The sequence below is a fragment of the Lithobates pipiens genome, unplaced genomic scaffold, assembly GCF_037356315.1.
Source record: "Lithobates pipiens isolate NorthernLeopardFrog02 unplaced genomic scaffold, aLitPip1_a1.2 Scaffold_13, whole genome shotgun sequence".
NCBI classification, from domain to species: Eukaryota; Metazoa; Chordata; class Amphibia; order Anura; family Ranidae; genus Lithobates; species Lithobates pipiens.
This window is the reverse complement of record NW_027507718.1, coordinates 81,128,870-81,142,789: the sequence shown is the minus strand read 5'-3', so window position 1 is coordinate 81,142,789 and position 13,920 is coordinate 81,128,870. Positions and strand designations below refer to the sequence as shown.

At 42.4% G+C, this 13,920-nt stretch overlaps 1 protein-coding gene across 3 annotated transcripts in view; it reads right to left on the bottom strand.

Annotated features, from left to right (window-relative positions):
- ACO1 (aconitase 1) overlaps nucleotides 1–13,920 on the bottom strand; it is a 93,282-nt gene that overhangs the window by 67,559 nt on the left and 11,803 nt on the right. Inside the window, exon 1 of one of the 3 annotated variants that reach the window (XM_077475243.1) lies at nucleotides 13,640–13,779. The exons of the other annotated variants lie outside the window; for them this stretch is intronic. The gene's annotated coding sequence lies outside the window, so the exon portion shown is untranslated. Of the gene's footprint in view, nucleotides 1–13,639; nucleotides 13,780–13,920 lie in introns of those variants that run through there. 3 annotated transcript variants of the gene reach the window in all.

Here is a 13,920-nt window from a genome sequence, read left to right as displayed (position 1 = left end):
ATGCAAATGTGGAAAAACGCTGCTATACGTGGCATGTAAATGCGGCAAGATAAACCGTTCAGGAGAGGTTGTAAAAACGTCCCGTGTACATTAGAATTAAAAATAATTATAATAATACCATCTATGACATGGTATCCTTACTGTATGAAACACTAAAGGTGTTGCTCCATCAATGCTCCCTGGCTACCAATTGAGATTCCACAGCATTTTCACTGTCAAAACTGAGCTGTAGATGATAGACTTGAACAGCGCATTCCACAGTTGGACAACAAAGGAAGGAAATTTCCGAAGCAGGATTTAGTGCAGGACAGAGATGGTGAACAACGTCCTAATAAAAGGTGAAAGGGAGAGACCACCAAGGGAACATGAGAGATTTCGGGCCACAAAAACAAACTTGTCTTTGTGTAGAACAACAAAAGGGTCGCCAACTACAGGACTTGCCTCATGGAAAATTATGGCAATGAGAAAGGCAACCTTGAGAGTAAGGGTCAACAGAGTACAAGATTAAAGTGCAGTTTCTGGAGAACCCGACAGAACCAAATTTAAGATACCAATGAGCAGCCAAAAAGATTAGAAGTGTGCAGACTGTAGCAGGGGACAGTGACTGGGGGTTATCAGTGACCAAATTTTCAGGAACACTGCAAGGTGCCCTAAAACAGCTGGAGGATCATAAACTGGAAGTGTCTGTAGGACCACTACTCTTGCTCATAATCCACCAAAGCATCAATTCAGTCAGTGAGTTATTGTCATCAAGAGTTTCCCCATGAACCAACTGCAGAGCAGAAGAGGTTAATGCATGAATATAAAAAAAAACCTTCAATGTGCAGCAGCACCCCTCAACCTCCCCAATACGTACCCATGCCCCATCTCGATCCAGTGATGTGCATGAGTGCCTCAGCTGTCCCTTTTGATTGGCTAAGACACAACAGCGGCGACATTGGCTAACTGACTTTAACAGCAGCAGGAGCCAATCAGGAGTGGGGAGGCAGGGCTGAACCATGGATCCATGTCTGAATGGACCCACAGAGCAGCGGTTTAGGTGCCCCCATAGTAAGCCGCTTCCTGTGGGAGCAGGAGGGAGGGGCCAAGCGAGCTGGCAAGGGACCCGAGAAGAGAAGCATCTGAGCTGCGCTGTGCAAAACCACTGCAAGACTTTAGTATCGCTAACATAAAATTAAGAAAAGCTATTTACTTTCCATTCAGGCACCCTGAGCACCATCACATCTGTAAAGAAAAAGATATTTGAAGCTTACAAAATACCATCTGCAATAAAACCAATAATAGTAAAACCATAAAATATGAAAAAATAAATATAAAAAAAAGCAATGGATAATCCAGAACAATGTACTCAAAAGCAAATTGAGAGCGACAATGAACTCATTAAAGCATAACTTTGGGCAACTAAAAAATTAGATGCAGCCCCACTGCAAGGGTTAATAGCTTGTTTTATTTAGGGGACAGGAGAAAGTCTTACTTAACTGATCCTCTGCTCCCTCAGCAGATGGCGCTCACCCATGCTAGTGTTGGACTGTCCTTCACTGTCATCAGGTCCAAGGCTATGGAACCTGCTTTGGTCTTGACATTGGGACGTTAGACTGCTGGAGAGTGGGGAAAAAGAAGCTGCACGGATGGGTGGAGGATTGTGTAAGTAATTAACCCTTGCCGTGCAGGCACAGTGCAAGAGATCATTTTTTTAGTTGCCCTTTGTTGGGCTTTAGCATATATTTAACAGCTTACACAAGTTTATGAGACCATCTGTTGGAATCAGACAGGAATTAGTATTATACATCTACACATCTGTTTGTACAGCCGAACTCAGCCATATTGATGCCAGGCAGTCTCACATGTTTAAAAGCAAGGAATGTGACACAATTTGAATAGCAGAATGAGTTCTATTCAGCCCACCTGGAATGTACTGAACTTCAAAGATAATATGGTGCCGGCTTGTCTGCAAGGACAAAGGACAACTGGTGGGGCGTCTGAGATAGAGCCACAAGATGGCAATCCAGTCGGAGCAGTTGCAATTCATGGGCAGACACTGCCCCCCAGAGGCCAAGTATGGCAGGACTGTACGAGGTAATTAGCCTGGGGGAGGAAACGCCCCAGAGACGCTGATTGGTCTACGGGAAAAGTAGGATGGGCTATGGGGTGTGGTATGGCTGAGGTAAGTTTAACAAAAAGGGTTGCAACCATGAGTTCGGCCCCCTCTCTCACTTCCATCATGAGGCTTAGCTGCGAAGGTCGGATAAGTATGGCTTATATTGTACTTTGATTGTATGCTATGTATTATTGTAACTTTATGCACGTTTTCTTATTTCCTTGGGAAATAAATGAGATTTAATTGATCTTAGACCGTGTATTGATTTCATAGCCAATGGTGATAATATTGTGATATATAACGATAACATGTGCTTGGCGTATTTGAGGCTTAGCTGAACTATAGGGACTAGACAAAGGAATACATAACTGATAATAGTAGTACTAGACTGAATTGATCAGTTACTTCATTTGGCACCCCAGAAGGCGTGTAAAACGTATTTTTACACAGAATCCACAAAAATCTAAGGTATTTTTGTTTGAGTCCCTGTAAGCACAGATGCTCAGACACCCAGAACTGAAAGTCATCTCTAGTGTGGACAAGATTGGCGCTGGCTCGCGAATTCTGAAACCACGCTTGGATGAGCAGGAAAATTCTGTGAGATATTTCACTGGTATAAACGCACGCGTAAAACCTGGTGAGAACTGTGACTGATATATATATATATGTACGTATTGTTGTGTTTGCTGCAAACTTGTAACCAGAGGGCAAATTGGCACACTGGCGAGATAAGGGACTGATCATCCCTGGTTATGTGATATAACCGCAGATTGACAGGATAAACCATACAATTTTGATGGAAAAGTGGAAATATCCACGTGATTGTGAAAAAAACTCTGTCCCAATAGAAATTCCCAATGACCTGCTATCGGATAGGAGGGCATTGAATAAGAGTGTGTTCTCCTAAAGAAATTCGTGGGTGAACGGATTTGTATTTGTTTTTTTTGGGGGTTTTTTTTTTTTTTTTTGTGTAAAAAAAAAAAAAAAAAAAAAAAAAGTGGGGGAAATATAGGTTTTATTTCTACCCACGTGAGAGTGAAATAGCTCTGGTAAAATAACCTGCAGCCTAAGGCATTAAGAGTGTGCCTTGTGTCTTGTATGCTGTAGAACCACAAGTCACTGGAAATTTAAACGGTTCGTATCTATTTTTTTTTTTTTTGGTAGGACTAGAAGGTAGACTAGTTTTTAAACAGCTCTGTCTTTGTGGGGGTTATATGGTTGTTTGTCTGGTTTCTATTGTCTAAGCAACCGTAGTGTGGATAGGCTAATTAGCATATCAATGGAAGCCATTGAAGGTTTCATTAGCAAGCATGGTGGGATTAGATTTCAACTTACTCACGAAAGTAAATTAACATATCAATTCAATGAACTTTTAAAACAATGTAATACACATAACAGTCTCATAAGTAATAAAATCAAAAAAAGGCAGGAAACAGAGAATGGCCAATGCCTTATGCATGTTAATGAGAACGAAAAAAATTGCGGAACAAAAAGAATTAGAATGGTTTGCTGATAGAGAAAAAGTGATGGAACAGGTAAGTGATATAGCAACGAGGATTGAAAAGGCTGATGCAGTTGCTTGTAGTCGGATTAAACAATTAGTGACTGAGAAATGTGTATTGCAACAGAGATTAGATGAATTAGAACAAACGTGTAAATTAAGAGAAAGTTGCATTGCCTCTTTGAATCAAAGGGAGGCTGAGAATTTGCAGGTTATCACAAGGCTTAAGGCACAAGCAGCCATAATGGAGTTATCCTCCAAGTGTGCAATAGTGGAGATACCCTCCGCACATGCTCAGTGTACAGAAAAGCTAGAAGTGAAACATGAAGAAAACCCGTATGCTATTATCACTGCAAATGATATTACTGTGATGGGAATCGATGTGGAACAGGCAAATAAAGGTGGGATAACTGCACTTGAAATTGACTCAGGAGTTGAAACTTCTGACGACTCCTCAGACAACGAAAGTGTAAAGTCTGTTCATTCCAATCGCAGTAATAGTATCCAGCAGTGTGGGTTTCCAGCGCCATATGCTAAAAAAATGGCCTATGCAGGGAAACAGAACTAAAATGTTTTTTGTGTAAAACGGGGGGGCACATTTCAAAATATTGTCGGGTGGCGAATAATGATATCGAAAGGAGATTATACCCGAAAACGACCCCAAGGCTTCATGTGTGTTATTCAGCCAGGTGGGGTAGCCATCCACAGCACGGAACCCATAGTAATCAAACCCATTTCCCGTGTAAAACGCAAATGCGGGGTCTAGAAACTAAAAAGCTATATGTAGGACAGTTGCTTAGAGTCAAAATGGAGATAGACGCATGGTTACTCAAATATAGCACTGGGGGAAACAATGTTAGCAGAACTTAGTGAGCTGCAAGCATGGTAAGAATATTCTGGTCAATGTTTCCTGGCTATGAAAAAGGTTTGATGTAAGTTTTGGTAGGTCAGTTATCGGCACAAGTTAAGGATAACGTAGCAGATGCAGAGGTGCGGAGGAAAGAGTTGCAGCGTATTGTGGACAGTCGTGATAATGGTATGAGTGATTTGCAACAAATGAAATTTAGGAGAGGAGATGACCCAATTTTGTTCTGCAGTGAGTATCTTGCATTGTATATGAAAGTGTTCAACTGTCCTGACTTATTGGAGGACGATGCAAGTTTCATATACTCAATGGCCAATAAGTGTTATGTAAGCTATCCAACTAGAATGGCTCTGAGGAATGCTAGATCCTACCAAAATTTTGTCAATATTCTCAGAGACTTCTGTCAAGAGTCCAGGGAAAGGGAGTATGGGTCAAAGGCAGATGTGTCCGTAATAAGCAGAGGTACAGGAAGGCAGAGAAAGTTCAGACATAGTAAATGGAATAGGCATAGACATAGATTTCATAAAGTCCTTAAAATTGGTACCATTGAACAGGAAACCCCAGAAATACAAGTACCTACAATGAAAATCCCCACCCAGGACAGGGACAGCGTAACTCAAAGGCCTGATATGAAAGATAGCAGCCAGGACAAATTACACAGTTCTGAAGGAGAGATAAGGAATGACAGTTCACACCCTAAGCACAGCCAGCAACAAGACTGGATGAACATTCCAATATTTGCGCCCTGGGCTAATCTACCATTTTGGCTTGTATGTAATTGGACACAAATGGCATTGATATTTTTCTTGGGTAATATGGCAAAGATTTCCAATACCACTGCGTAGTATAGAAAGGTATGGCAACTATATTGCATTAATGGGAAAGGCTTTGGGGACTTAAAAAGTCAATTGTCATGATAATTGTGTGTAATCACTGTCTTTGTGTTTTTTTTCCACAGACCATGGAAGAAGTTAAATGGCTTTAGATACTAACATTTGCGTTTGTTTGCAGGTCTGTCAAAGTGAGAACAACAGTGATAAAATATAGCAGAACATGGGTTAGGTTATTGTAAATGCATAATCGATTATCACATGGTACCATGAGCTCATTAGTTAGTAATTGTTTGCAAACAATGAAAAATAAATAGTACTAAAAAGAGTTACAAATGAAGCTAAAATGTTGTGATGATACATATGCTTTGTTTTGTTTTTCGTTTTCCCCATTAACTAATTGTATTTCAGATTGGAATGAGCACTCTTTGCAGGAGAAAAGTCCATGGATGTTGTCAACTAAAAGTTGAGTGTTTGTCATTGTTGTATGATGGTTGTCTTGTCATGTTATTTGTGTGATCATGGCCAGATTTTTTAGTTTTTTACATTTTTTTTTTTTTTTTTTAGTTAATTTTTTTTTTTTTTCTCAAAAATATTTTTTGTTTGATATTGGTTTAGTCCTCTATTTTAGTTATATTTTTATTCAGGTGGAAAAGTAGTAGGTCTAATCCACCTGAAAGGGGGGGAATTGACAATGCCCTCAGTTAGAACCAGTCACCTGAAAGGGGGTAGTGCATACATCGTAAAGATACAGATAGATGCATTGTTTTTTTTTAGTTTGTAAAATTTGAAGTTTTTGAGAAGCAACACTGACGTTCAGTTTTAAACATTTTTGATCATACCATGGGGATTCATTTTACAATGGGTTCAGCCTAAAGAGGTCATGGTTGTTTGGATAGTTTGGTCAGAGTTGCAGAAGCCAGGAATACTGAGGTCCTGGGCTCCAAGGAGGGAACTATAAGTAAACATGGTAAGCGAGCAGATATTGTGGATAAGAAGTTGATACTGCTCTTGTTTTTCACTTCCAGAATCCAAGTGGGGCGAGAATTGGAGAGGCTTCTGGAACATGGATGACAGATGATCATCTGGTTGGCAGTTTGTCTGTGCCACACCATACCACAAATTTGTTCTGATAAACATCAGGAGAGGGAAAAAGGAAAAACTTGAAAGATTCAGATTATGCTTGTTTTTTTTTTTGGTATGGACAATTTGGTGCTAATGCTGAATCTTAAAGACTGTGCCTAGCAAGAGAACTTGTGAAATATTTTTGCTGAAGTCTCTCCTGATGAATGCTCACATGTTATTTATACATGTGCAATGGGTTGGAGGTTGGGGAAGAATTATGACACATCCAATCCATCAGAACATGAAAATGTAAAATATGTGTTTTTTGTTGGAAGGAGGAATTGAAAGAAGAAAGGTTTTAATGTATGACATGTATTGATGTAACGGAGTTAATATGGTGCAGGTACCCAGGAGGCAGACTGGCGCTTATGCATAATAAGGTAGCTGTTGGTCAGACTAAAGGGTGCCAGGTGACACATCAATGGGGTGAAAACATCCTCGTAGGGGTGGTGTCTCAATCCTAGCGGTCCTAGAGAGAAGCTTTCGGTTACAGGACATGCGGGACACCAGAACTAGACATGAGGAAGATACGCCCGGTTGGTGTCTCACCTGAGAAGTTGAAACCCTGCACAGATAATGCCAGTAAATGCACACAGGAGCATGCTCCGTTAAAATAAAGGGAACAAATGCTGGCTACCAGGGTACCGTAGGACTTCACCACATGGCGCTGCAACATCTCACGGTGGTTGAAAAAAACCTATCACCCTATATGTGCTGAGTATACACTGAATCAAGTGCGGCCATTGTACCAGTGACTTACTCCCAGAGATGCGATCAAGTCCATGCAGGATGCTTATTTCTGAGGAGTAACCCGAAAGAGGAGGGATGTATTCAGCACTATATTGGGGGGGGAACAATAGCTGGGATGGGTGTTGTTAATGGAGGGGACATCAGCCTCCTGAGGAACAAACTCACAGCCATAGCTTCAGAAAAGGAGCGTGACTTTGTTACCCCGGGATATTGGTGGCGTCCTTGATAACATTCAATGAAGTCACAGAAACACTCAGGTTAGAATGGCTCCGGATTTTGTCAACCATGTTGAGAGGTTGGTAGGGAGGACAGAAACCTGTCATTGGCTCTGGCGCGCACTCTGTGGCAGGTGGAAATATCAGCCAACATCTAGCTGATTGTACCGTCTCTGTATGAGGGGCAGTGGCCTGATGAGTTAGCATCACCGCTCAGTAAGATTTTGCCAAAACACTTTGCTTGCACTAATCCAAAGTAGTGGTCGAATGCCTGTATGGGCTGTACTAAGTTGGATTGTGAAAGGTGTTATGCTGTATGTTCTCATATACAGAAGTGCAGACTCGGTCTGTATATTTGGGGGCATCAATGTGCTTACTGACTGGGGATTCTATCTTGTTGCATTTGAGGCTATATCACACATGTGATCAGAGAAGATGAACGCTGGAGGCAGGTGGATATTTCCCTTTGTCGGAAGCATGACCATGATGTCCTTTGTATGCCAGGTTAATACGTGGGGATGAACGAATAATGTTGGGAAGTTATTTCTCTCTGTGTTCTGGATGGAGAGATCATTGCTGGGAAGAAGGCACCCAGGTATTATTTAGGACATAGGCGAGTTTATTTCGTTGTCCTAAAGAATACCGGTGTAGTGTTAGTCATGGAACTAGAGGGTTCCTTGAACCTAACCGTAGGTAGAGGTGCATGGTATGCAATGGGCATGATCTCTGAAATCCAGGCACAGGGGTGGAATTGTGTGGGTTTGGTAATTGTTGTAAACTTATATGTGTAGTTAAGCGATATTTATCTAGAAGGGTCTCCCAGTTGTCTATGCAAGTTGAGGGAAGATTTGACGGTGAGCTCTCTGTGTACAAATTGGAGACGTTGCTGCCAAGTCAGAGCCCTGCAACGCCGCTGCGAGCAAGCCTGCCTAACCCCGACCCGTATTTACAGTAAAAGGTTATAGGAGGTTGGGAGCGGGATGCGCAATACATATATAGGTATATATTATGGTAATAAGTTGATTTATGTTTGTGGTAGAGTGTGACCTATGGGTATTGTAGGCTAGTAATATGGGCAAGAAAGGCCCTCCTCAAGACTCTGGGTCTGAAAGCTGGGTGATATGTTGCTCGGAATGGGTGCGGGTGAATGGTGAATGAATGGACACCCCTTGCCTGTACTGCCGTCCTGAATATACCCAAGGTACAGAATGGTGACATGGAAGCTGTCGCTGAAGAATGGTGGAGATGTGTTACTCAGTGGCAAAGCGGCACGTGTTGGGAAACATCACATGGTAAAACAATTATGGACTGCTCCATAGGACCTGTTTCTGCACACGTTGAAAACACAGCGTGGTAAGACAATTGTGTACTGTTCCATAAGAGATGTCTCTGGAGCGCTCGTTAGAAACAACCACGCGTTACACAAGCTAAGGACGGTGCCACAGGTACTGGTTCAGAAGCACAGGTTGGGGAACCACACACGTTAAGACAGTTATGGACTGTTCAAAAGGAGCCGTGTCTGAAGGGTGGTATGCGCCTTTTAGGCGCAAAGCGGCATATGTTGGAATCAGACAGGAATTAGTATTATACATCTACACAGCTGTTTGTACAGCCGAACTCAGCCATATTGATGCCAGGCAGTCTCACATGTTTAAAAGCAAGGAATGTGACACAATTTGAATAGCAGAATGAGTTCTATTCAGCCCACCTGGAATGTACTGAACTTCAAAGATAATATGGTGTCGGCTTGTCTGCAAGGACAAAGGACAGCTGGTGGGGCGTCCGAGATCGAGCCACAAGATGGCAATCCAGTCGGAGCAGTTGCAATTCATGGGCAGACACTGCCCCCCAGAGGCCAAGTATGGCAGGACTGTACGAGGTAATTAGCCTGGGGGAGGAAACGCCCCAGAGACGCTGATTGGTCTACGGGAAAAGTAGGATGGGCTATGGGGTGTGGTATGGCTGAGGTATGTTTAACAAAAAGGGTTGCAACCATGAGTTCGGCCCCCTCTCTCACTTCCATCATGAGGCTTAGCTGCGAAGGTCGGATAAGTATGGCTTATATTGTACTTTGATTGTATGCTATGTATTATTGTAACTTTATGCACGTTTTCTTATTTCCTTGGGAAATAAATGAGATTTAATTGATCTTAGACCGTGTATTGATTTCATAGCCAATGGTGATAATATTGTGATATATAACGATAACATGTGCTTGGTGTATTTGAGGCTTAGCTGAACTATAGGGACTAGACAAAGGAATGCATAACTGATAATAGTAGTACTAGACTGAATTGATCAGTTACTTCACTATCACTTGTAAAAGACAAGGCAATTGCCTACACATGTACCAAGCACTAGGTTTACAACCATTTTATAATAGGTTAACAAAATAAAAAATTAAAAAAAAGTTGATTAATGACATGAGATGATGATCAGCAATATATTGGGCTAATTTTGGCTAGATAAGGCAACATTATAAAGCTTTTGGCAGCAGCAGATGCCCTCCAACTGACCATTATGTAGAATGGGGGTCTCAACTACGGCCCTCCAATTGCTCAGGAACTACAATCTCCATCATGCCTAGTCATGTCTGTGAATGTCAGACTTTTACAATGCCTCATGGGACGTGTAGTTCTGCAACAGCTGGAGGGCCGTAGTTTGATAGGAGAAAGATTGGGCAGGCTTGCAAATCCTTTCTCTATTCTTTCCCATAAAGTAAGCCACAACCACTTTGGCAGAGAAAACTCACAGCCGTTTGTGTGGTCAGATTCAACCTGAACAAACGGCCACATATGCGAGCCTGTAGTGGTTTCACTTTGTGAACATTTTTAGTATGAGCGATATTGAAAGGGTAGACTTCCACCAGTTTCTGTGGACTCTAATGCCACGTACACACGATCGGAATTCTTGTCAGAAAAAGCTCTGATGGTTTTCCCGACTGAATTTGGCTCAAGCTGTCTTGCCTACACGCGGTCACATCAAATTCCGATCATTTATAATGCAGTGACGTACAACACGTACGACGGGACTAGAAAAAGTAAGTTCAATAGCCAGTAGCTAATAGCTTCTGTCTCGTAGTTGAATCTGAGCATGCGTGATTTTTGGCGTGTCGGAATTGCATACACACGATCAGAATTACCGATAGAAAGTTTTTCCATTGGGAAAATTGAGAACATGCTATCAATTTTTGGCTGGCGGAAATTCGGACAGCTAAATTCCGATGGAGCATACACAAGGTCGCATTTTCTGATGAAAAGCTCTCATCTGTCTTTTTCTGTCCGGAATTCCGATCGTGTGTACGCGGAATAAGGCTTCATGCACACGAGACGCAGATGCAAACTCTGCTAGACATGTTTGTAAAAGCTGAAACCGGCGTTTAGAAACGTCCGTTTTGTCGCGATTTAGCGGCGTTTTACCACGTTTGCGTCTAGCAGCATTTAGTTAAGCTAACATCATAGACCCTCCCCAAGCTCAAAAAACAGTATTATTAACCATTTCAGCAATTTTGTGAGACTAGAGTGAGTAGCAGCAGCTGTGAGAGCAGCAGTGTACTTGTATTTAACGTGTCACTTGCCACGGCACCTGCCACAAGTTGTGGATTGTCCACTTGCCACGTCACCTGCCACAAGTTGTGGATTGTCCACTTGCCACGTCACTTGCCACGTCACCTGCCACAAGTTGTGGATTGTCCACTTGCCACAAGTTGTGGATTGTCCACTTGCCACAAGTTGTGGATTGTCCACTTGCTACGTCACCTGCCACAAGTTGTGGATGGTCCACTTGCCACGTCACCTGCCACAAGTTGTGGATGGTCCACTTGCCACAAGTTGTGGATGGTCCACTTGCCACGTCACCTGCCACAAGTTGTGGATGGTCCACTTGCCACGTCACCTGCCACAAGTTGTGGATTGTCCACTTGCCATGTCACCTGCCAGGTCACTTGCTACGTCACCTGCCACAAGTTGTGGATTGTCCACTTGCCACAAGTTGTGGATTGTCCACTTGCCACAAGTTGTGGATTGTCCACTTGCAATTGCAATTGTTTAAAATATTTTTTTAATGGTTTTTTATTATTTGCAATAATTTGAGATTTTTAATGTAAAAAAAAAAAAAAAAAAAAAAAAATAGGTCACCTTTAAAAACGCTTATAAACGAAAACGCGGCAAAACGAGGTAGCGGCGTTTTGCGTCTGAAACGTGGAAACTTTTGCATCTGAACCCATTTTTTTTGCTTCTGGAAAAACGAGGTTAAAACGCAACTGCATAAAAACGGCAAAAAACAAGACCGTGTACATAGACACATAGGATAATATTGAATGAGTTCAGGGGCAGTTGAAAAAAAGTGTCCAACTGCCTCTGAACACGCGTTTAACAGCGTCTCGTGTACATGAAGCCTAAGGGCCAGTTCACACCAGACGCAGTTCCGTGTGCTTTTTTTCTGCACTAAAAATACATGCACAGTGTTTTCCATGTATTTCAGTGGCTCTAGTTCACACCACGCAGTCAGTTTCCGGTCAGTTTCTGGTGCAGAAACTGACTGGAAACTGACTGTATTGATTCAGAAAAAAAACGGAACTGCAAGGAACTGCATCTGGTGTGAACTGGCCCCAAAGCTTTGTAAAAAAAATGGTTTAATACATGCTGGATAGCAATAAACACATGCAAACAACTTTTTGAGGGCCAGTCCGCACCATAGAAATGCAGTCTGGATGCGTTCCAGATGCTTTTCTACATACGCATTTTTGATGCATTCTAGTGCATTTTCCCCCCTTTTCTTAGGGCCAGTTCACACCAGATGCAGTTCCATTATTTCTGAACCAATAGAGTCAGTTCCGGTCAGTTTCTGCACCAGAAACTGACTGCATGGTGTGAACTAAAGCCATTGGCATACATGGAAAACATTGCGCATGCATTTTTAGTGCAGAAAAAAAGCACACTGAACTAAACGGAACTGCGTCTGGTGTGGACTGGCCCTAAGACCCCTTTTACACTGGGGTGTTTTTCGGGGGTTTTTCCAGGCGCTTTAGCTTTAAAAAAAGTGCCTGTAAAGCGCTTGAAAGAAGCTGCAACTGCAAACCCAATGTAAAAGCCCGAGTGCTTTCACACTGGGATCCCTTTCACACTGGAGCGTTTTTTAGGCGCTTAAGCTTTAAAAAAAGCGCCTGAAAGAAGCCGCAACTGCAATCCCAATGTAAAAGCCTGAGTGCTTTCACACCGAGGCGCTGCGCTGGCAGGGCGTCAAAAAAAGTCCTGCAAGCAGCTTCTTTGCAGCGCTTTTGTAGCGGTGAATACAACGCTCCTAAAGCGCCCCTTCCCATTGAAATCAATGGGAAGCGCCTGTAAAACGCCTGAAAAGCGCTATTGGCAGCAGCGTTTTGTGGGCGCTTTTAACCCTTTATGTGGCCACTAGCAGGGCCCCAATAACGCTCCAAAAACGCTGGTAAAGTGTTGCTAGTTTAATCGGCGCTTTACGAGCGTTTTTCGGGTGCTGACATTGTGAAAGGGCTCTTAAAGCACTCAGGCTTTCGCATTGGGACTGCAGATGAGGCTTCTTTCAAGCGCTTTACAGGCGCTTTTTTTAAAGCTAAAGCGCCTTAAAAACGCACCAGTGTCAAAGGGGTCTAAATAAGGACATGTGTGCTCAGTGCGTGTAGATGCGTTCTGGAAAGTTCCAGTGTGTCTGTTTTTTACAGCGTTCTAGTACAGTCCAGTGCAGGGAAAAAAAAAAAAAAAAAAAAAACTGCGAGCACTAGTGTGAACTATGCCATTGAAAACCATATAACCTACTTTTCGTGCGTTTTTGATGCAGAAAGAAAAAAAAAAAAAAAAAGAAGAAGAACGCACTAGACGGTGTGAACTGGCCCTAATGCCATGAATACTTGAACTGTACTGTCTCTAACTTGACTGAAGCACAACAAAGCCACACACTAGTGCATTAGCAAGTATCAGAACGGTCACGTGCAAAAGCTTCATCAGTTTATTTTCAAGACATTGCAATGAAAACTGAAAAGTGATTAAAACATTCAGTAAAATGCATTATATAATTATAGTAACCTTAAGAAAAAAATACACTAACATTTCTAATAAAAAGCATGAGATAACAGCATTTACAAAGACAGGCGAGAGTTAACTGCAGAAAAACAATACTGACATTATAAAATATATATGGCCATATTATGATTGTCTTACAGTACACAATAACATTTATAGTGCAAGTCAGCAGAAACAAGGATAGGGGTGCTTTTATACTCACAGGAGAGGGCTAGTCGGCCTTGCCTCTACATTCATAAGGACAGATTAGCCAGGGAGGTCAAGAGGCAGTGTGGCTGTGAAAAGTCAGCCTCTGTACTCTCTATCAGGGTAATGACTGATAAGTCACACTAAAGTGATCTCCACCCTCTTACCACTCGCACGCCCCCTCCCCATACAGAGCATAGAAAGGAGAAACATGACCAGTCAGCTGCTTATGCTCTGCCATTCCCAGGGCTCCCACCAACATAGGGCTAATTCTATGTATGCATTGTACTGATCACC